The 26,156-nt window shown below is 44.5% G+C and overlaps 1 pseudogene; it reads left to right on the top strand.

Annotated features, from left to right (window-relative positions):
* Window positions 1–24,592, top strand: part of LOC129373526 (G protein-activated inward rectifier potassium channel 2-like) — a 25,846-nt pseudogene extending 1,254 nt beyond the window's left edge.
* Window positions 24,593–26,156: the final 1,564 nt, after the last annotated feature.

Raw genomic sequence — 26,156 nt, 5'->3', positions numbered from 1 at the left:
AGAGGTCCATAAAGGATTTTCAGGAAATAACAAGTTAGCAAAATGTGGTTTTACAGATGATCAGAAAAAAACAACATCTCAATCTAAACCTTTTTATGTACAAGCCAGCAATTGCACCGCAGTACAGCATGCTGCTACAGAAAGTTAGAAAAGTAGTAGCTTACTTTAGAAGTTAAGGCAAAACTTGTGATTTATGTTTTTTGTAACATTTTAGGACCTAAATGAAATAAAAGAGATGAAACTGAAGCTAGCGTTAGCTTTGCTTCAATGCTGTAATGGAGTGTTATTCCACTGGAAGACCTTTAAAGCTCACATGATTCCCTGTTTAAAATCTGAGACATTGATTGATTTATTGCTGTTAGCTCTTTGTCAAACATAATATTAATAGTGTGATGAGTGTTTTCAGGGTTGGTGCTGCTTTCAAAGTCACAGTGATGAAAGCGAGACGCTGCTGCTGTCAGAGGCGAAGCAGCATGGAAACATCAGCTGAGCTTATTGACAGAATATCTCACATGTTGAAAATCTTATTCCATTTTTCTTATAGAAAAGTTGCACAAAGGGAATTTAACGTGGTAAATGAGTCAGCAGGCCTGAATAATTAGGGATATGAATGATGTGGGAAAACTAATTATGTAGAATGAATCCAATATCCAACAAATCTCTCTGGGATTGAAACTGTTTCTGCTGATCCAATCAGCAGCTGTTGATTAGATCAACATCAAACAAGCTGCAGATTTCTGAATCCACATGTTGCTGAACATATAGATTCAGAACCTGAAGTCTGGCAGGCCAGAGTTTTTCTCAGGAAGTTGGTACTTGGAGGCAATTTGGCTGCCAGCCACACACCCGCCTCACCCGGTTCACCCAGTTCACCCGGTTCACCCAGTTCACCCGGTTCACCCGGTTCACCCGGTTCACCCAGTTCACCCGGTTCACCCAGTTCACCCAGTTCACCCGCCTCACCCAGTTCACTCGCCTCACCTGGTTCACCCAGTTCACCCGCCTCACCCAGATCACTCGCCTCACCCACTTCACCCGCCTCATCCGGTTCACCCAGTTCACCCGCCTCACCCAGTTCACTCGCCTCACCCGGTTCACCCGGCTCACCCGCCTCACCCACTTCACCCGCCTCACCCGGTTCACCCAGTTCACCCGCCTCACCCAGTTCACTCGCCTCACCCAGTTCACCCGGTTTCACCCGGTTCACCCAGTTCACCCAGTTCACCCGGCTCACCCGCCTCACCCACTTCACCCGCCTCACCCGGTTCACCCAGTTCACCCGCCTCACCCAGTTCACCCGGTTCACCCAGTTCACCCGCCTCACCCAGTTCACCCGGTTCACCCAGTTCATCCGGTTCACCAAGTTCACCCGGTTCACCCAGTTCACCCGCCTCACCCACTTCACCCGCCTCACCGGTTCACCCAGTTCACCCGCCTCACCCAGTTCACTCGCCTCACCCAGTTCACCCGGTTCACCCGGTTCACCCAGTTCACCCGGCTCACCCAGTTCACCCGGTTCACCCGGTTCACCCGGTTCACCCAGTTCACCCGCCTCACCCAGTTCACTCGCCTCACCCGGTTCACCCGCCTCACCCAGTTCACTCGCCTCACCCGGTTCACCCAGTTCACCCGCCTCACCCAGTTCACCCGTTCACCCGGTTCACCCAGTTCACCAAGTTCACCCGGTTCACCCAGTTCACCCGCCTCACCCAGTTCACCCGGTTCACCCAGTTCATCCGGTTCACCCGGTTAGGATTTCCTCCAGCTAGGCAGTAACTAGCTACTTTTACTCAGTTCCATTTTTGCAAAACATTCACTTTTAGGAGTACTTTTACTATGCTGTACTTTTTACTTTTACTTGAGTCATATTTTTCTGAGTTATTATAAATTACTGCAGGTTCGGTGAATAACTTCACTGAATGAAAAAGCGTCAGATGAAAAAAACTTTGTTTTGTTTTAAATGTTTTTATTTTCTACCTGCTGAAAATACTATATTATATTTACATAAATATTTTTATGATTCACTTCCTGAATGTGTTATTTTGTCATCATGTTATTGATTTATTATTAAATCATAAATAAAGTGTATATTAAGCTATGCAGGCATTATAAATAACATTGATTATTATTCTTATTCTTATTATTATTATTATTGATTTTTTCCTTTATTTAACCAGGTAAACCACGTTGAGATCTAGATCTCAATTTCTAGACGGAACCGGCAGAAAGTCTGCAAAGCAGCAACCTGGTTACAGAATAAATTATTATTATTATTATTATTATATCCATCCATCCATTCATCCATCTTATTCAGGTCGGGTCGTTTCCCAGCCTCTTGTTTAAGCTTCTCCAGGGGAATCCCAAGGCGTTCCCAGGCCAGCAGAAGATCATTGTCTCTCCAGCATGTCCTGGACTTCCATTCCTCCCGGTGGGATGACTGCGCTTCTCTCTCAGGGAGCCCAGCCACCCTACGGAAAAAACCAATTTCGGCCGCTTGTATCCGCGATCTCGTTCTTTCAGCCATGACCCAAAGCTCATGACCAGAGATGAGGGTAGGGACGTAGATCGACCGGTAAATCGAGAGCTTCTCTTTTTGACTCAGCTCTCTCTTCACCCCGACGGACCGGTACAGCGCCGCTTCACGGCGGACGCTGCGCCAATCCGCCTGTCGATCTCCCGCTCCCTTTTTCCCTCATTGGTGAACAAGATCCAGAGATACTTGAACTGCTCCACTTGGGGCAGGAGAAGCACTCTACCCTTTTCCGGCTCAAGACCACGGCCTCGGATTTGGAGGCACTGATCCTCATCTCGGCCGCTTCACCCTCGGCTGCAAACCGCTCCAGCGAGAGCTGCAGGTCACGACCTGATGAAGCCAACAGGACCACATCATGCACAAAAAGCAGAGGATCAAAGGTCACGGTGGCCTTTGATCCTCTGGTTACCAAAACGGATCCCCTCAACACCCTGGCTGCGCCCAGAAATTCTGTCTATAAAAGTAATGAACAGAATCGGTGACAAAGGGCAGCCCTGGAGGAGACCAACTCTCACCGGAAACGAACCCAACTTATTGCCGGCAATGCGGACCAGACTCTGACACCGGTCAGACAGGGACCTGACAGCCCGTATCAAAGGGCCCGGTACCCCATACTCCCGGAGAACTCCCCACAGGGATCCCCGAGAGACACGGTCGAACGCCTTCTCCAAGTCCACAAAACACATGTGGACCAGTTGGGCGAACTCCCAGAACCCTCCTGGACCCTGCTGAGGGTGCAGAGCTGGTCCAGTGTTCCACAACCAGGACGAAAATCACACTGCTCTTCCTGAATCCGAGGTTCGACTATCTAAAGGACCCTCCTCTCCAGGACCCCCAAATAGACCTCGCTAAAGAGACTTAAGAGTGTGACCCCACTATAATTGGAGCACACCCTCCAACCCCCTTTTTAAACGGGTACCACCACACCAGTCTGCCAGTTCAGGGGAACTGCCCCGATGTCCAATGCGATATTGCAGAGTCACGTCAACCAACACAACCCTACAACATCCAGAGCCTTAAGGAACTCCAGGAGCTTTTTAACCACCTTGGTGACCTCATCCCCAAAGATTGGGGAGCCCAATCCAGAGTCCCCAGAGACTAGAAAGCCCGATCCAGAGTCCCCAGAGACTAGAGAGCCCGATCCAGAGTCCCCAGAGATTGGAAAGCCCGATCCAGAGTCCCAGAGACTAGAGAGCCCGATCCAGAGTCCCCAGAGACTAGAAAGCCCGATCCAGAGTCCCCAGAGACTAGAAAGCCCGATCCAGAGTCCCCAGAGATTGGAAAGCCCGATCCAGAGTCCCCAGAGACTAGAGAGCCCGATCCAGAGTCAGGCTCTCTAGTCTCAGTTTCCTCAATGGAAGGCATGTTGGAGGTATTGAGGAGGACTTTCAAGTATTCTGCCCACCGACCCACAACGTCCCGAGTCGAGATCAGCAGCACAGCATCCCACTATAAACAGTGTTGGTGCTGCTTATTATTATTACTATTCTTATAGGGTCCTGTTAGGGTTGACATTTTGTCAAATGATATATTTAGAATAATCAATATGTATATTGATGGATGTCCCAGTAATTATTAATAAATCGTCTCTTTGTCATGTTTTGGTTGTTGAAGGTGAACCCAAATGCAGAGAAGCAGCAGCAGCTACTGAGTCTTCAGATGATTTAACGATGAATGGTAGAAATAATGATGGGAACTTACAAAAATACAAAATCCAAGGTTGAAAAAAACAAACAAACCAGAAAATCAAACCAGGAGACACATGGAGAAAACAAGGAAACCCAGAGGAAAATGAGGATCTGATGGAGGAAAGAAAGTCTGATGAACTAAGAGAGAAAGACATGAGGGAAACAGAAATGAGGCTGATTGAACAACAACAAGAACTAAGGAACATAGAGCTAGAGAAACTAGATGATCTCAACAAAGAAATAACCAAACTAGAATTACTAAAGGAAGACTAAACCTAAAGTGACAAACTAAGAAAACACTAGGAGTTGACTTACCTGGAACCACTAAAGAAAAGTGAGGCTGAACCCAAACTGACTGATTAGAGGCTGAAACAAAAATTCAATCAAATAAACTGGAATCACTGAAGAAAAGTCCAGATACAAGGAAACAGAACCGAAGGAACTAAAGACTGAAACCAGCTAGAAACACCATGAAGGATGAAAATAATGAAAACAATTCTAATAACACTAAATAACCTCAATTAATAAAACTGAAATGAAGGGCAAAGTAAAACATTTGTATTGTTGTTATTTTCAATTTTGTGTGTAAAACACCAGAATTTGGAAATAATTGACTTTGTTCTGTGATGATGTCATGATTGAAAATGAATCAGAGGATCTGATCTTTTAAGCAGATGCTTTATCTTGGTCATTTCTTTGTTCTTTTTACTTCTGCCTGAGGAAACGTTGGTTCCTCTGACTGACTGTGACGTTTGCTTTCTGCTAATTGCAGCAGCCGTTTAGCTTCTTGAAAACTGCAGCCACGGTTTGTCTGAGGGTAAATTATGCGCGATGGCTTCAGGGTGTTTTCCTCTGGGATCGGAGCGACATGCCCCTCCGTCTTGATCAGACTATTTTTATCCTCCTGACTTTCCCAGCTGATTCTCTGGCGGCTCTTTGAATCCGCTGCTCCACCGTCTGATCTGAGCTTCACTTTGACTCCCAGCAGCTTCACTGCGATTCTCTGAGCTGCTAAACAAGGCTTCAGCAAACGCTCTGCAGAAACCGAAGAGCTGAGAACGATTCTAACGTGGTGGAGCTCAGCTGTTCAGAACCATAAATAGCTCCGGCTTCCTCCTGATTCGGACCACATCTGGTTCTGCCTCAGCAGACCGACCTGAATCAAACCACTGAAGCTCTCAGCCCACATCCTGCTGCAGGACAAACTCAGCAGCACCAAGAGCAGAACCAAGAGCAGAACCAAGAGCAGAACCTCTGTGGTTCTGACAGACCTGATGAGGAGATTTAAAGTGTTACGGGTTCAGCCAGCAGCAACCCAGAGACAGCTTTTATTTTCTGGTTGAAATAACCGGAATAAAAGATGAAAATGTCGTTAATTCAGGCTGGAAGCAGCAAAAGTCTTGGAAACCATTTCTAGTCTTCCCCATTTTTTTTTTGGGTGATTTTCATAACTTCATGTAAACATCAACAAAAGTAAAGAAAAACAACACGCCCCAAATCAACAAGGAGCATGGCAGTGTCCACCTGAAAACACACACACACACACACACACAAACACACACACACACACACACACACACACACACACACACACACACACACACACACACACACACACACACACACACACACACACACACCATAAATTGCAGGCACACATTCCCAGAGGAGTCGAAACTGGATGGATGGATGATGGATGATGGATGATGGATGGATGGATGATGGATGATGGATGGATGATGGATGATGATGGATGGATGATGGATGATGATGGGATGGATGGATGGATGATGGATGGATGATGGATGATGGATGGATGGATGATGGAGGGATGGATGGATGGATGATGGATGATGGATGGATGATGGATGGATGGATGGATGGATGGATGATGGATGGATGATGGATGGATGATGATGATGATGATGGATGGATGATGATGGATGGATGGATGATGGATGATGGATGATGGATGATGGAGGGATGGATGGATGGATGATGGATGATGGATGGATGATGGATGGATGATGGATGGATGGATGATGGATGGATGATGGATGGATGGATGGATGATGGATGATGGATGGATGGATGGATGATGGATGGATGGATGATGGATGGATGGGATGATGGATGGATGATGGATGGATGATGGATGGATGATGGATGGATGGATGGATGGATGATGGATGGATGAGGATGGATGGATGATGGATGATGGATGGATGGATGGATGGATGATGGATGATGGATGGATGGATGATGGAGGATGATGGATGGATGATGGATGATGGATGGATGATGGATGGATGATGGATGGATGATGGATGGATGATGGATGGATGATGGATGGATGGATGGATGATGGGATGATGGATGGATGATGATGGATGGATGGATGGATGGATGATGATGGATGGATGGATGGAGGGATGGATGGATGGATGATGGATGATGGATGGATGATGGATGGATGGATGATGGATGGATGATGGATGATGGATGGATGATGGATGATGGATGGATGGATGGATGATGGATGGATGGATGATGGATGGATGGATGGATGATGATGGATGGATGATGGATGGATGATGGATGGATGATGGATGATGGATGGATGATGGATGGATGATGGATGGATGATGGATGATGGATGATGGATGGATGATGGATGGATGGATGATGGATGATGGATGGATGGATGGATGGATGATGGATGGATGATGGATGGATGATGATGATGGATGGATGGATGATGATGGATGATGGATGGATGATGGATGGATGGATGGATGATGGATGGATGGATGGATGATGGATGGATGATGGATGGATGATGGATGGATGGATGGATGGATGGATGGATGATGGATGGATGATGGATGGATGGATGGATGATGGATGATGGATGGATGGATGATGGATGGATGATGGATGGATGATGGATGATGGATGGATGGATGATGGATGATGGATGGATGATGGATGGATGGATGGATGATGGATGGATGATGGATGGATGGATGGATGATGGATGATGGATGGATGATGGAGGATGGATGGATGATGGATGGATGGTGATGGATGGATGATGGATGATGATGGATGGATGGATGGATGATGGATGATGGATGGATGATGGATGGATGGATGATGGATGGATGGATGGATGATGGATGGATGATGGATGATGGATGGATGATGATGGATGGATGGATGATGATGGATGATGGGATGATGGATGGATGATGGATGGATGATGGATGGATGGATGGATGATGGATGGATGATGATGGATGGAGGGATGATGGATGGATGATGGATGGATGATGGATGGATGATGGATGGATGGATGGATGATGGATGATGGATGGATGATGGATGGATGGATGATGGATGGATGATGGATGGATGATGGATGGATGGATGGATGATGGATGGATGATGGATGGATGATGGATGGATGATGGATGATGGATGGATGATGGATGGATGATGGATGGATGGATGATGGATGATGGATGGATGATGGATGATGGATGGATGGATGATGGAGGGATAGATGGATGGATGATGGATGGATGATGGATGATGATGGATGGATGGATGGATGATGGATGGATGATGGATGGATGGATGATGGATGATGGATGGATGATGGATGGATGATGGATGGATGGATGATGAATGGATGGATGATGGATGGATGGATGGATGATGGATGGATGATGGATGATGGATGATGGATGATGGAGGGATGGATGATGGATGGATGATGGATGGATGATGGATGATGGATGGATGGATGGATGATGGATGGATGGATGATGGAGGATGGATGATGGATGGATGATGGATGGATGATGGATGATGGATGGATGGATGATGGATGATGGATGGATGATGGATGGATGGATGGATGATGGATGGATGATGGATGGATGGATGGATGATGGATGATGGATGGATGATGGATGGATGATGGATGGATGATGGATGGATGGATGATGGATGGATGATGGATGGATGATGGATGGATGATGGATGATGGATGATGGATGGATGGATGGAGGGATGATGGATGGATGATGGATGGATGATGGATGGATGGATGGATGATGGATGATGGATGGATGATGGATGGATGGATGGATGATGGATGATGGATGGATGATGGATGATGGATGGATGGATGGATGGATGATGGATGGATGATGGATGGATGGATGATGGATGATGGATGGATGATGGATGGATGGATGGATGATGGATGGATGATGGATGATGGATGGATGGATGATGGATGGATGATGGATGATGGATGGATGGATGATGGATGGATGATGGATGGATGGATGATGGATGATGGATGGATGATGGATGATGGATGGATGATGATGGATGGATGATGGAGGATGGATGGATGATGGATGGATGATGGATGATGGATGGATGATGGATGGATGATGGATGATGGATGGATGGATGGATGATGGATGGATGATGGATGATGGATGGATGATGGATGGATGATGGATGGATGATGGATGATGGATGATGGATGATGGATGGATGATGGATGATGGATGATGGATGGATGATGGATGGATGATGGATGGATGATGGATGGATGATGGATGATGGATGGATGATGGATGGATGATGGATGATGGATGGATGATGGATGATGGATGATGGATGGATGATGGATGGATGATGGATGGATGGATGATGGATGATGGTGGATGATGGATGGATGGATGGATGATGGATGATGGATGGATGGATGATGGATGGATGATGGATGATGATGATGGATGATGGATGATGGATGGATGATGGATGGATGATGGATGGATGGATGATGGATGATGGATGATGATGGATGGATGGATGATGGTTGATGGATGATGGATGGATGGATGGATGATGGATGATGGATGATGGATGGATGATGATGATGGATGATGATGGATGATGGATGGATGATGGATGATGGATGATGGATGGATGATGGATGGATGGATGGATGATGGATGATGGATGATGGATGGATGATGGATGATGGATGATGATGGATGATGGATGGATGATGGATGGATGATGGATGAGGATGGATGATGGATGATGGATGATGGATGGATGATGGATGGATGATGGATGATGGATGGATGGATGGATGATGGATGGATGATGGATGGATGATGGATGGATGATGGATGATGGATGGATGATGGATGATGGATGATGGATGGATGATGGAGGATGGATGATGGATGGATGATGGATGATGGATGGATGATGGATGGATGATGGATGATGGATGATGGATGGATGGATGATGATGGATGATGGATGGATGATGGATGATGGATGGATGGATGATGGATGGATGATGATGATGGATGATGGATGGATGATGGATGATGGATGATGGATGATGGATGGATGATGGATGATGGATGATGGATGATGGATGGATGATGGATGGATGATGGATGATGGATGATGGATGGATGATGGATGATGGATGGATGATGGATGGATGATGGATGATGGATGATGGATGATGGATGATGGATGGATGATGGATGGATGATGGATGGATGATGGATGGATGATGGATGATGGATGGATGATGGATGATGGATGATGGGATGGATGATGGATGGATGATGGATGGATGATGGATGATGGATGGATGATGGATGGATGATGGATGATGGATAGATGATGGATGATGGATGATGGATGGATGATGGATGATGATGGATGATGGATGATGGATGGATGATGGATGATGGATGGATGATGGATGGATGGATGGATGGATGATGGATGATGGATGGATGATGGATGATGGATGGATGGATGATGGATGGATGGATGGATGATGGATGATGGATGGATGATGGATGGATGATGGATGGATGATGGATGGATGGATGATGGATGATGGATGGATGATGGATGGATGGATGGATGATGGATGGATGGATGATGGATGGATGGATGATGGATGGATGATGGATGATGGATGGATGGATGATGGATGGATGATGGATGGATGGATGATGGATGGATGGATGATGATGGATGATGGATGGATGATGGATGGATGATGGATGATGGATGGATGATGGATGATGGATGGATGATGGATGATGGATGATGGATGGATGATGGATGATGGATGATGGATGATGGATGGATGATGGATGATGGATGATGGATGGATGATGATGGATGATGGATGGATGATGGATGGATGATGGATGATGGATGGATGATGGATGATGGATGATGGATGGATGATGGATGGATGATGGATGGATGGATGGATGATGGATGATGGATGGATGGATGGATGGATGATGATGGATGATGGATGGATGGATGATGGATGGATGATGGATGGATGATGGATGGATGATGGCTGATGGATGGATGATGGATGGATGATGGATGGATGGATGATGGATGATGGATGATGGATGGATGATGGATGGATGGATGGATGGATGATGGATGGATGGATGGATGATGGATGATGGATGATGGATGATGATGGATGGATGATGGATGGATGATGGATGATGGATGGATGATGGATGATGGATGATGGATGGATGATGGATGGATGGATGGATGATGGATGATGGATGGATGATGGATGATGGATGGATGATGGATGGATGATGATGATGGATGGATGATGGATGATGGATGATGGATGATGATGGATGATGGATGATGGATGGATGATGGATGATGGATGGATGATGGATGGATGATGGATGATGGATGATGGATGATGGATGATGGATGGATGATGGATGATGGATGATGGATGGATGATGGATGATGGATGGATGATGGATGGATGATGGATGATGGATGGATGATGGATGGATGATGGATGATGGATGGATGATGGATGATGGATGATGGATGATGGATGGATGATGGATGATGGATGATGGATGGATGATGGATGATGGATGGATGATGGATGATGGATGATGGATGGATGATGGATGATGGATGATGGATGGATGATGGATGGATGATGGATGATGGATGATGGATGATGGATGGATGATGGATGGATGATGGATGGATGATGGATGGATGATGGATGGATGATGGATGATGGATGATGGATGGATGATGGATGGATGATGGATGGATGATGGATGATGGATGGATGATGGATGATGGATGGATAGATGATGGATGATGGATGATGGATGGATGATGGATGGATGATGGATGATGGATGGATGATGGATGAGGGATGATGGATGATGGATGATGGATGATGGATGATGGATGGATGATGGATGGATGATGGATGGATGATGGATGATGGATGGATGGATGATGGATGATGGGATGGATGATGGATGAGGGATGGATGGATGATGGATGGATGGATGATGGATGGATGATGGATGGATGATGGGATGGATGGATGATGGATGATGGATGGATGGATGATGGATGATGGATGATGGATGGATGATGGATGGATGATGGATGATGGATGGATGATGGATGATGGATGATGGATGATGGATGGATGATGGATGGATGATGGATGATGGATGGATGATGGATGATGGATGATGGATGATGATGGATGGATGATGGATGGATGGATGATGGATGATGGATGATGGATGGATGATGGATGGATGATGATGGATGGATGATGGATGGATGGATGATGGATTTTTCTGCTACCAGGAGAAACGAGCCGCAGTAACAAGTTTTAACCGTTGAAAATAAATGTTTTTCACAATCGATCCTGTCTAAAGCAAAGTTCAGAGTTCAGCAAAACATCCAGCGCAGTCTTCTCTCCAACGCCCACTCAGTATGTATTTTAAATTAATGCTGGGTTTTACAGTTTGAAAGATATTTTGTTTCACAAGAAACTAGTATGTTTTCTGTGCTGCAGAAAAACACTCAATACTAGATGTACAAGTACATGCCAATAAATTCAGTGTTTTGTTTGTCAGATTGATGTTGAACAGTTTTCATGAAGCTCACGATGTAATAAAAATGTTTTAGTTGTTTTGATATAATTTTTAAATCTTAAATGTCATGTTTACATTAGCTTTCAGTCGGTTAGTGTTATTAATTAAGAGATCTAAAAAACAATATATGTTATTAATTATGCAATGAGTTTCACTTTATTGAATTACTGAAAAACATTATTTACTGAGACTTTCCTGCAGGAGGGATTCTGTTGAAAATCTGTCAACACAATTCAAACTAAACCTTTAAATTATAAATTGCTTTTGATATTTTTCTTAAAATCATCTTTTTAGTTGTTTTTCTATGTACTTTTTAAATTATTTTCTGTTAATTGATGACCTCAGACTCTAGTTTCCCATTAACCCAATCCTTATAGAAACGAGCAAAAATAAACGAGCAGCTGTTGAAGTTGCAATACTTATTGCAATATAAGGACTGAATATTTTACATATTTGTTCAAATGATCCTATCAGTGCATTATCTGTTCAGATTATCTGTCACCATGTTGTTGGTTTCACAAAACATTTACTTAGTTTCTGCAGCTTCAGATCAACTTTGGATCCCAAATCCTCGTTTGCAGGCTGCAGCCTCTGCTGCAGGCTCTGCTGCAGCCTGTGCTGCAGGCTCTGCTGCAGCCTCTGCTGCAGGCTCTGCTGCAGCCTCTGTGGCTGCGGGACGCCACATGTTTCGCTGAATCTTCACTCTGGACTTTAAACCAAGGAGAGACGCAGCGTCTGGATTTGTCTTCACACAGGAAACGTGTCAAACTGACGTCCTCTGGGTCGTTCTGGAAACAGGCTGCATTGTGTTTCCATCTGATCTATTTCATATAAACGTAACAGGAATTCATTACATGATCTGAGTTATTGGACTTAAAAGAAAAGCAACAATTACTGTAACAGTTGAGATCCTTTCTAACTTTTAGTTCCTGCTCAGATATAGACTTAGACTTGTACTTTATTGATCCCTTGGGAAGACTCCTTCAGGAAATTGAAGTTACCAGCAGATCAGTCAAAAAAGTGGCACACAGTGAGCATACGCAAAAGAATACAAAAAAATACAAATTAAATACAAGGTACACAGTAAATGTAATGAGAATATAAATACAACACAAAAGGAAAATATAGCAATTTGGTGGATAGATTGACCAGTGATATGGTATTGCACTGTATGGTTTGGCCTGATAAGTATGGAGTTCACATTTGTAGAAAAACTACTCCTTCTTCCCTCTGTCCTGTGTCACCTCCGACCCCCCAGTGAGGAGTTGTACAGTCTGAAGGCGTGGGGACAAAGGAGTTCTTGAATCTATTGGTCCGGCACTTGGGAAGCAGCAGTCTGTCACTGAACAGGCTCCTCTGGCTGCTGATGACGGCATGTAGAGGGTGGCTGCTATCGTCCATGATGTCCAGCAGTTTGTTCAGTGTTTGTTCATCCATCCATCATCCATCCAATGTCCTATTGATTTAACTTAATGAAATTACAGAATTTATATCTGCTGCTGTTTTCAAATGCATAATGTTTAATTTTTAAGTATGTAAAATATCCCACAGATTTCTCCTGCTAGACGGCAGAGGGAAGGATTCAAACCGAATCCTGAGGCTGCATTCACATTAGACCTGTTTGGTCCACTTTATCCTGACTCTGGTCCATTTGCCTAAGTGTGAACGCTAACCGACCTCTGACCTCTGACCTCTGGTCCTCCCAGCCTGGGTCTGGTTTGGTTTGAATGTGAACGCCAAGCGGACCAGAGAGCGCTCCAAAAACAGGAAGTTTACTACAGCGCAGGGCATTCTGGGTAAATCCAACCAAAGCTAACATGTTAGCCTAGCGCTAGCAGCAGAAATGGCTCCTGGTCTTCAGCCAAAGACTAAAGAGAAATCACTAAACTCTGACGCCTCCATCTTGTTTCATCTGGTGAAACAGGAAGTTGCTCTCAGCATCTTCAGAGGTTTTAGTGTCGTTTCCTGCAGTGGTTGTTGGTGCAGCGCCCCCACAGGCCAGGAGGGGAACAGGCTGGTTTGGGTCAGAACCACAGCAGCTGCAGGTGGAGCAGAAGTTCTGGTTCCAGTAGAACCGGGTCGACCCAATTGAAGGAGGACTCAGATGAATATAACTGGATTATACAAAACTGAAGGTTTTTTTGTGAACTGGTGCCACATAAAATGGTAAATTGTAAAAAAAAAAAAAAAGCAAGAATAACATGTTAGACACATTAATTTATTGCTTTCATTGTAATATGATATTTAAGGCGGCAGTATTACATAAAATTGACTTTTTCAATCTTCATATCATTTCATAATGGAGTGTTGCTTTTATTCTTTCATGTTTGAGAAGACCATTAGTCTCCATGGCAACCATTCAGGTGTTAAAACACCTGGGTGAACCTAGCCCCGCCTTTGACGCTTAGCTCCTCCCCCACTCATCTCCTCCAGACTAGCTAATAGCAAATAGCTGAGCTCATTATAGGAGCTGCTGTTCAGAGCGACGCTGTTAAAAACGTTAAAGGGTTAATAGAGGAGCCATGTTGGGCGACTTTTGGAGACGGAGCTTCAGAAACAGCAGGAGCTTCTTAAAGAGACAGAGACCCAATTTCAAGGCGTTAAATCAGGAAGTAAAATTTATTCAGTGATATTGATATATAATATTTCATAACAACTAGTGGTAACAAATAAAGGACAATCGGACCTGCAGCTGCCGTCTGACTCTAAAGTTTCCATGTTTGTCGTAGGCTTGAATCCCCCTGAGGCCCCATGGAGCAGGATGTGGAGAGTCCGGCCGCCGTCAGGAAGCCCAAACTGCCCAAGCAGGCCCGGGAGGACCTGCCCAAGCATCTGGCAGAGATAGACAGAGCAAAGAAGATCCAGCGCTATGTCCAAAAAGACGGGAAGTGTAACGTCCACCACGGGAACGTCCGTGAGACCTACCGCTATCTGACAGATATTTTCACCACGCTGGTGGACCTGAAGTGGCGATTCAACCTGTTCATCTTCGTGCTGGTCTACACGGTGACTTGGCTGTTCTTTGGCTTGATGTGGTGGCTCATCGCTTACCTCCGCGGCGACCTGGACCATATAGCTGATGGTCAGTGGACTCCGTGCGTCAACAACCTCAACGGCTTCGTATCGGCCTTCCTGTTCTCCATAGAGACGGAGACCACCATCGGCTATGGATACAGAGTTATCACGGACAAATGCCCCGAGGGAATCTTACTGCTTCTGGTCCAGTCGGTGTTGGGATCCATCGTCAACGCCTTCATGGTGGGCTGCATGTTTGTTAAGATCTCGCAGCCCAAGCGAGCGGAGACTCTTGTGTTTTCCACCAACGCCGTCATCTCCATGAGAGACGGACGGCTGTGCCTGATGTTCAGAGTCGGAGACCTCCGAACTCGCACATCGTAGAGGCTTCGATCAGAGCCAAGCTCATCAAGTCCAAGCAGACCAAGGAGGGGAGTTCATTCCTCTCAACCAGACGGACATTAACGTGGGCTACAACACCGGAGACGACCGGCTGTTCCTGGTGTCACCGCTCATCATCTGCCATGAGATAAACCAGCACAGTCCCTTCTGGGAGATCTCCCAGGCTCACCTGGCCAAGGAAGAGCTGGAGATCGTTGTGATCCTGGAGGGAATGGTGGAGGCCACAGGTCAGCTCACACTGAGGAATTAACAACCCTCCTGCACAATATTTAATCCAATTTAAGATTTCTAAAGGTGACCAGCTACCTGGCAAAGATCAGGATTGGTCAGCGGCCTATTCAAAACATGTTCATTATAACACTAAATCATTCTTAGATGATGAGATTTCAGTCTGATGAGTTCTGCCGATTTGGAGTGAAAGTAGCTGCAAACAGACGAGCAATTATATAACTCTACATCTTTGAAAAGCAGTAGTGGAGCCTCCTGCTCAACCAGCCAGAATGCAGCAAATCAACAACGAAACTCTTGTCTTTTCCAGCAGCCATTGTACAGCACATAAAATCCAGCTGACCAAACGCTGGAGATCAGCCGGGGTTGCTAGGCAACGGTATAATACATGTCGATTGTGAGTCAACAATCAGGACGTTTTTTTTTAACGGCTCATTTTTCAGACACCATAAAACATGGAACTCTTGGTCTGCAGCAAAAGCAAAACAGAAGAAGAAAAATGCACAAATTGCAAGTTTTGGATCATTTGGTTCCCTTTAAAATTGATTATAGAAACATGATCAGCATGATAACCCATAATAACCCTGACATAAACTATTTCATTTATGTTTCAGTTTCACAAAAACTTAATTCTTATGATGCACATTTTGTTTGAATTCATCAACAATATGAGCAGTCGTTTATTTTGGTCACTAACTGAAGCATGATTGAGTCATTTTTACAGTTTGGACTCGAGCAGAGTGAGAGTTATTAAGTTTTAGAGAAGATTATTATCATTTAATGTAATTATAATAATTTAATATAATATTTGATATAATCGTATGACTAATGGATTCATATGATGAGTCTGGAGAGCAGAGAGCCTTTTTCAGTCTGATTACTACAGTTAGTTATTGACCTATTTCTAAATTAGTTGATTTATGTCAATAATTGATTAATCAGATCAACCTGATTAATCTTTCAGCCCTAGAGATAATAAACATGTTCAACTTTCTACATGTCAAATAAATGTTTCTACCTTTAACATATTTGTTTTACATGTAAATATAATCTTTCTGCGTTAACAAAATTAAATGACCTGGAAATATTTTTCCTTTGTTCAGGAAATAAGGATTTTTATTTCTTTCATTAAATAAGTTGAATTTTGAAATAAACTCCATTCAGACGTTTTAACAAACAAAAGACGGAAAATTGGACAGTTTGAGATTCTATACGTTTTTACTGTAGAAACAATCAAAAATATCAAATCTTTATGTTTTCACAGACTTTTTTCACTTCAATTAAATTATTGTGTCAACTGAAGAAAAGCTGCTTTTGGTAAATCAAATCCAGTTTCATCTGTAAAGCAGCTGAAAGGCGTCTCAAAGAGCTTCACGTCATAAAAACACAAAGTCATGCAGCATAGAATCAACAAGCCAACATCACATCAAGTCAGCCCTCATCAATAAATTGATCACATTTCCAATAAAACCAACCAGCTGCTTTCAGTCTGGACTTAAGGATCTCAGGGTTTCGGCTGTTTAGCCGTTTTCTGGAAGTTTGTTCCAGATTTGTGGTGCATAGAAGCTGAATGCTTCTCCTCGTTTGGTTCTGGTTCTGATGCAGAGCAGAACCAGAACCAGAACCAGAACCTGATGGTCTGGGAGGTTGATCCAGCAGCAGATCTTTAATGTGTTGCTGAGCCGCTCAGTGATTCATAAACTAACAGTTTTAAAGTCTCTGAGCTGCAGGGAGCCAATGAGGATCTGTAGAACCAACCGGGTCCATGTGCTCCATCCTCCTGGTTCTGGTTCTGGTTCTGGTTCTGGTTCTGGTCCAGCAGCAGCAGCTGCAGGATTAATGTGTTGGACAGACGCTGCTGCAGGAATCGAGTTGGAATAACTGAGGCTGCGCATTGACTCTAGATCTGGAGCTCTAGATGTATAACTCTAGATCAATACTCTAGATCAATAGCTCTAGATCTATAATTCTAGAGCAATAGCTTCAGATCTAGAGCTATTGCTCTAGATCTAGATGTATAACTCTAGATCTATACTCTAGATCAGTGCTTCTCAATTATTTTCCGTTACGCCCCCCTAGCAAGAAGAAAACTATTCGCGCCCCCCATTCCCCACCGTGACTATCCATCTCTGCATAACATTTTTTCCTTATTAACATTTTTTTCGCTGAAAAAACTCTAGCGGCTTATCGGCGTGATTGGGATGTAACGTATTTAAGTGACGCGCTAATTTATTTGGCTTCATGCTGTCCGCTGCGAGCATTTTTAGACACAGCAAACACACCGGTCTTTCCTCTTCTCCAACTGTAGTCACAGTGAAGCCAAGCGCTAAATACGCTTCGTCGTATTTCCTCTTCTTAGCTTTCGGTTGACTTTCTGTTGTCTCATTATCTTTGTCTCTCTCCGCTTTTCTTTTCATCCCTGTGAAAAACTTTTTCATGTTGGGGGTTGTTGAATAACGGAGGCCATAGACAGAACGCAGTCGGAGCTTTTGGTTGACTTAACACTGCTAACCAAGGCAAACCTGTTGTCTTGTAAGTCGTAAAATGTTGCACTGTCGCAAACGTGACAGAAGTAACAATGAGAGCGCCACTGCCGCCTACTGTGCGCAATTACACTTTATACTAGTACGGCCAAAAAAAAGCCTGTTCCCCAGGATCACACGCCCCCCCAGGTATCGCACCGCGCCCCCCAAAGGGGGCCCGCCCCACTATTTGAGAAGCACTGCTCTAGATCAATAGCTTTAGATCTAGAGCTACAACTCTAGAGTCACAGCTCTAGAGTTCTAACTCTAGAGATCAGTAATTCTAGATGTGTAACTCTAGATTTGTAACTCTAGATCTCCTCTGTAGGTCATAAATTAATAACTTCAGTTTCACTTGCACAGAAAATTATGAGCTAAATGTTTCTAAATTGATCCTAAATTGTCATCATCTAATAATTCACACTTCAGATTTAAACTGAAATGATTTATTGTCCTTTTACCAACCAGCAGAACAGATTATAGTTTATAATTCAGTGTTTTATTGATGCCTGATCGTTTTGCTGAAGAGCGCAGTGATCAATAATCTGGAAACTGACTAACAGTCGCTTTTGTCCAGTTTGCTCCTCCAGAAACTCAAACTATTTCATTTTTGGTCCATTTTGGAAATTTTATTCTCCAAAGCAGCAGGAAGAGTAAAACCTGGAACTGGATATTAAAACTGAGATTTATGTGCAGATTAACTCACAGTGTCCAAAATGACTGAAAATCTTTTTTAGGGAAAATATTCTGATTTTTGAATCTGTTTTCAGATTAAATTAGTTGATTATCTGAATAATCAATAAATCTGATTAATTTTTTCAGCAATAAAGGTGAATAAATCAAAGACTTGCATCAGAAACGTGTCAGTCTGAGGGCAGCATGTTGCCGTTCTGACGCTCCGGGTCCGGATCCGATCGGATCGGACCGGACCGGACCGGATCGGATCGGGTTGGGCCGGATCGGATCGGGTTGGGCCGGATCGGATCGGATCGGACCGGATCGGATCGGGTTGGGCCGGATCGGATCGGATCGGACCGGACCGGACCGGATCGGATCGGGTTGGGCCGGGCCGGTGCTGCCAGCGTGATTCTGAGTTTTATGTTGTCTTTGTCAACCAGTTTTACCAAATGAAAGAGTTTTTGCCCAGAAATTGTCTGCAGTGGTCAGACAAAAATCCAACTTTCATATCCAGTGATGATCTTCAAGCTGTTTCCTCTCTGATGTCGCAGAGATCTTCATAATTCTGACAGCAATTTTACCAATAGATGATCAATAATACAATTTTGTAATACAATAATACAAGTTTCTAATTGAAAGGAAAACCAACTTAATTAATGAACTCTCCAGGTTCTCCATGTTCTCCAGGTTCTCCATGTTCTCCATATTCTCCATGTTCTCCAGGTTCTCCATGTTCTCCATGTTCTCCAGGTTCTCCATGTTCTCCAGGTTCTCCATGTTCTCCATGTTCTCCAGGTTCTCCATGTTCTCCAGGTTCTCCATGTTCTCCAGGTTCTCCAGTTCTCCAGTTCTCCATATTCTCCATGTTCTCCAGGTTCTCCAGGTTCTCCATATCTCTATCTCAGGTTCTCCATGTCTCCAGGTTCTCCAGGTTCTCCATATTCTCCAGGTTCTCCATATTCTCCAGGTTCTCCAGATTCTCCATGTTCTCCATGTTCTCCAGGTTCTCCATATCTCCATGTTCCCAGTTCTCCAGGTTCTCCATGTTCTCCAGGTTCTCCATGTTCTCCAGGTTCTCCATATTCTCCATGTTCTCCAGGTTCTCCATATTCTCCAGGTTCTCCATGTTCTCCATGTTCTCCAGATTCTCCGTTCTCCATGTTCTCCAGGTTCTCCATATTCTCCAGGTTCTCCAGGTTCTCCATGTTCTCCAGGTTCTCCATATTCTCCATGTTCTCCAGGTTCTCCATATTCTCCAGGTTCTCCATGTTCTCCAGGTTCTCCATATTCTCCATGTTCTCCATGTTCTCCAGATTCTCCATGTTCTCCAGGTTCTCCATGTTCTCCATGTTCTCCAGGTTCTCCATATTCTCCAGGTTCTCCATGTTCTCCATATTCTCCATGTTCTCCATGTTCTCCAGGTTCTCCATGTTCTCCAGGTTCTCCATGTTCTCCAGGTTCTCCATATTCTCCATGTTCTCCAGGTTCTCCATATTCTCCAGGTTCTCCATATTCTCCAGGTTCTCCATGTTCTCCATGTTCTCCAGATTCTCCATGTTCTCCAGGTTCTCCATGTTCTCCAGGTTCTCCATATTCTCCATGTTCTCCATGTTCTCCAGATTCTCCATGTTCTCCAGGTTCTCCATGTTCTCCAGGTTCTCCATATTCTCCAGGTTCTCCATGTTCTCCATATTCTCCATGTTCTCCATGTTCTCCAGGTTCTCCATGTTCTCCAGGTTCTCCAGGTTCTCCATATTCTCCATGTTCTCCAGGTTCTCCAGGTTCTCCATATTCTCCAGGTTCTCCATGTTCTCCATGTTCTCCATGTTCTCCAGGTTCTCCATATTCTCCATGTTCTCCATGTTCTCCAGATTCTCCATGTTCTCCAGGTTCTCCATGTTCTCCATGTTCTCCAGGTTCTCCATATTCTCCAGGTTCTCCATGTTTCTCCATATTCTCCATGTTCTCCAGGTTCTCCATGTTCTCCAGGTTCTCCATGTTCTCCAGGTTCTCCATATTCTCCATGTTCTCCAGGTTCTCCAGGTTCTCCATATTCTCCAGGTTCTCCATATTCTCCAGGTTCTCCATATTCTCCAGGTTCTCCATGTTCTCCAGGTTCTCCATATTCTCCATGTTCTCCATGTTCTCCAGATTCTCCATGTTCTCCAGGTTCTCCATGTTCTCCATGTTCTCCAGGTTCTCCATATTCTCCATATTCTCCATGTTCTCCATGTTCTCCAGGTTCTCCATATTCTCCAGGTTCTCCATGTTCTCCATATTCTCCAGGTTCTCCATGTTCTCCAGGTTCTCCATGTTCTCCAGGTTCTCCATGTTCTCCAGGTTCTCCATATTCTCCATGTTCTCCAGGTTCTCCATATTCTCCAGGTTCTCCATATTCTCCAGGTTCTCCATGTTCTCCATGTTCTCCAGATTCTCCATGTTCTCCAGGTTCTCCATATTCTCCAGGTTCTCCATGTTCTCCATGTTCTCCATTCTCCATGTCTCCAGATTCTCCATGTTCTCCAGGTTCTCCATATTCTCCATGTTCTCCAGTTCTCATATTCTCCATGTTCTCCAGGTTCTCCATGTTCCCAGGTTCTCCATATTCTCCATGTTCTCCAGGTTCTCCATATTCTCCATGTTCTCCAGTTCTCCAGGTTCTCCATGTTCTCCAGGTTCTCCATATTCTCCATGTTCTCCAGGTTCTCCATATTCTCCAGGTTCTCCATGTTCTCCATGTTCTCCATGTTCTCCAGGTTCTCCATATTCTCCAGGTTCTCCATGTTCTCCATTCTCCATGTTCTCCAGGTTCTCCATGTTCTCCATGTTCTCCAGGTTCTCCATATTCTCCAGGTTCTCCATGTTCTCCATATTCTCCATGTTCTCCAGGTTCTCCATGTCCCAGGTTCTCCATGTTCTCCAGGTTCTCCATATTCTCCATGTTCTCCAGGTTCTCCAGGTTCTCCATATTCTCCATGTTCTCCATATTCTCCAGGTTCTCCATATTCTCCATGTTCTCCATGTTCTCCAGATTCTCCATGTTCTCCAGGTTCTCCATGTTCTCCAGTTCTCCATGTTCTCCAGGTTCTCCAGGTTCTCCATATTCTCCAGGTTCTCCATGTTCTCCATGTTCTCCATGTTCTCCATATTCTCCATATTCTCCATGTTCTCCATGTTCTCCAGTTTCTCCATATTCTCCATGTTCTCCAGGTTCTCCATGTTCTCCAGGTTCTCCAGGTTCTCCAGGTTCCTCTCACAGTCCAGAAATCTGACTGTCAGGTTAAGTGGTCTGTATAAGTTTGGTGTGAGTGTGTGTAGTTGTGTGCCTCTGTGTTTCCCTGTGATGGACTGGTGACCCGTCCAGGTGACCCCGCCTCTCGCCCTTTGACCTCTGGAGAGGCACCATTGCCTCCTGACCCCAAAGGGATAAGGGTGGATGAAAATGGATGTATGGATGGCCAGTAGTTGCTAATGATGCTAATGTCCTGCACACTTCTGCAGGAGGCACCACTTCTGCTTTTCAAAGACGTACGGTTTTATAATTGCACATCTGATTTTCACAGTGAAAATGTCGATCAGACTGAAATCTGATTGTCTAAGAACAATTTAGTGCAGAAATGTGGAGAAGGTTTTGTTTAGGCCATAGATTTATGCTAATGTCACCTTTCCGTTGATTCCTACCATGTCAGCGGTGATAAATGACGTGTTGTCGGTTGTCTGAATGGCTGTGTCTGCAGGGATGACGTGTCAGGCCAGGAGCTCCTACGTCAGCAGAGAGATCAAGTGGGGTTACCGCTTCATGCCCGTCCTGACGCTGGAGGACGGCTTCTACGAGGTCGACTACAACAGCTTCCACGAGATCTACGAGACCAACACGCCGGCCTGCAGCGCCAAAGAGCTGGCCGACATGGCCGCCCGCGCCCGGCTGCCCTCACCTGGTCGCTGGCCAGCAAGCTGAGCCAGCAGGAGCTGGCCGAGTCGGAGCAGGAGGGGCAGGACGGCAAGGCCGGCCCGGAGAGCCAGGACAAGGCGACCGAGAGGAACGGGGATATAGCCAACCTGGAGAGCGAGTCCAAAGTGTAGCGAGAACCGAGCGGCTCAGCGAGAACTGTAGAATCCGTCACTAGATCCGCTTTTCAGATTCACACCTGGAGAACCAGCACATGTAGAATGAGGCCACAGCTGGACTGAGAATCCTCTGCATGTTTCAGCTGTCGTGTGACGTCTCCTCAGATCCCTGTTATTTTTTCTAACCAGATATTCCTAGGGACATTTGCAGAAGTATTTTTGTACATATTATAAGCAGTTTTGGATTCTTTGTTTTGTTTCTGTGTGAATATCTACATGATGTTTGATACTACTACCTTTAGGTTAGTTCTGTATATATTTTATGCCTTATGTATGTATAAAGCTTTCAATAACCTTTTTCAGAAATATATCTAAGCATGTAACAGTTCATTTATCTGGTATTCTGCACAAACTGACAGCATTAATGCTCTCAGACAAACATGGATGGATGCAAGCTCTAGTTGAAACCAATGAGGAATTCTTCCCCGGATGAAAAGTGTGTGTTTATGATTGAACTAGACCAAGCCATGACTTGCTGCCTCCAGCTGATCCACTTCAGACAACGGCCCTTTAAAACTGCATTTTGTCACTTTTTTGCACACTGGAAACTTCTTGTCAGGCGCAGGATGTTATCTGATGTTCTCCAGGTTTCCCTCACATGTTACCTAAAATCATAGACAATAATAAACAGAAAGTTCCTTATTATGCAGCCAAGGACGTATTGTTTTGCTTGTTTTCTGGTTGATAGACTTCATATGATTTACTGTTTGAAGATTAAAGTCTGAAACCAATAAACAATTAATATACTCACAATTAATCGCAGACAAATTGATTATTAGATTAAAATGAGTTTCCAATCGATTAACCAATGTCCGCTTTTGGACCTTGTGTCAGTGCTGTACTTTGGCCGCCATCCAGCAGAGGGCGCCGCTCGTCGTCCTGAAAGGAGACATTAATGCAGAAGAAAAGATGGCGGACTGTCCTGGAACCGGAACAGAGTTCGGTGTTGGATGGAAATGAACTTTGTTCGGTTCGTGTCGCTCATTCAGACGAACTGCGGAAACTTTTCAACCTGCAGCTGCGAAGACGGAAAGTTTCAGTGATTTCATTTTTCTGTTCAGCTGTTTATTTCTACATGTTGGTCCAATAATGTAGCAAAACAGCGAATTTCTGTTCAGTCTGTAAATTAACATTCTGTGTTTTCATTTATGCTTACAGTGAAAATGTGACCTTTGTGTTTCGGGGCCGTTTGGATACCAGAGAAAATTACAAATTTTAAGAAAATGGCCGCTAAACATTAATCGATCGATCAGCTTAATCAACTTTCGATGAACTCATTAATCGATAACTTGCGTCCATAAAACGAAGATAACAGTGAATACAATGACACAATAAAATATCCTGGAGAAAAGGGAACTTTGGTTCCAGATGGTGTTTAATCCGGACAAAAGGCCCGGAGCCGGAAACAGCCGGGAGAGGTCAGAGGTCAAGGGTTTGAGGTGGACTTTAGAAATAGCTGCAGTGCCTCCAAAATGATACATGCATGCAGCCACAGCTAAGCTGTGAAATAAAGGTAAATATCACTTTTTAAAGCTGTTTTAAACATTTTGTTTCTGTTTACAATATTATATTTTAGCAATACCTATCAAATCAATTCACCTTCAGCATTTTTCAATTTTTAGCACTGAAAAACTTTCAACCTTCAGATTTGATCTGTTATATCTATTCTAGATATTCTATAATATCTGTCGGCAGGACGGACCTCTGGTAGCAGTCAGTCTTACAGCGACTGTGATGAGACCTCTGACTGAAGCTGCTGCTGCATGATTCCTGATGCTAACAGCTCATTCCTCACTAACTTGATGACACTTTGCGTTTACACGAAAATGTGGGCAAAATTACATGATATTCCACTAATGTTAAAAAAACTGTTTTGTAATTGCAGAGTTTATGTAAGTTATTAAATTACATGTGAATAAGATTATTCATACAATAAGTCATTAAAAAACAGCAGCGCCATCCTTCCACTTCCTGTTGTCTTCTTCTTCGTAGTTTCCACCAGCAGTAACATCCAGTTGCCGGTCGTGTGACCTGTGATGCGAACAAACTATTTCCATTGCAGTTTAGCAAAATTCGCCAATTCTGATCACAGCCGGTGAATAAAATCAAACATCTTGTGCAAAACTTTTCAAATCGGGACCATGTGAAGTGGAAACCTAGCTCCTGCTACTCCACCTCGTTTGCTTCTGCACCAGATTTTAAACTTCTGACTCAGAGAAACTTCCAATCTGTTTCAGCTCCTCAGGACTTGGGGTCAAAGTTCAGCCTGAACTCCAGCTTTTGAGACGCTGAGAAGAACAACACTGTCGTCACGGTTACGTGTGAGCGCAGTGTCGTCACGGTTACGTGTGAGCGCAGTGTCGTCACGGTTACGTGTGAGCGCAGTGTCGTCACGGTTACGTGTGAGCGCAGTGTCGTCACGGTTACGTGTGAGCGCAGGCTGACAGTCGGAGTTAAATCCGTGACCCGACATGTGGCGCTCAAACTCGTCTGGGGAAAGGTTGAGAGACTGAGCGTCCAGCTTCTCGATGAAGGCCACGGCGCAGCACTGCAACACAGACACAGCCGTTAGCGCTGCGCCGTCCGCAGGTAGCTTCGGCCACTAACCAGATGCAGAGGCGCTAACTAGCTACTATGCTAACTAGCTGCCATTGCTAACCGGCCTTCTGATGCAGTTTCCTCTGGTCTGAACAGGAAGCATCTAAACCAAAAAAGCAGAAAAAGTTTGACCAAAAAGATGAAGAGAAATTTGCTTTGATGGCATCAGGAGAAAAACCAGTTTCTGCCTTTTTACAGTGAATATTTTCATGTAACGCGTTTTAACAAAAACTTGAACTTACTGCAGCGCTGTTAGTTGGACGCCGTGAGGCAAAGTTAATCTTGGACAAAAGTTTGGATTAATAATATTTTTTATTTCGCC

This window comes from Poeciliopsis prolifica, unplaced genomic scaffold (genome assembly GCF_027474105.1).
Source record: "Poeciliopsis prolifica strain line A6 unplaced genomic scaffold, Auburn_PproV2 SCAFFOLD033, whole genome shotgun sequence".
NCBI classification, from domain to species: domain Eukaryota; kingdom Metazoa; phylum Chordata; class Actinopteri; order Cyprinodontiformes; family Poeciliidae; genus Poeciliopsis; species Poeciliopsis prolifica.
This window is presented reverse-complemented; position numbering and strand designations above follow the sequence as displayed.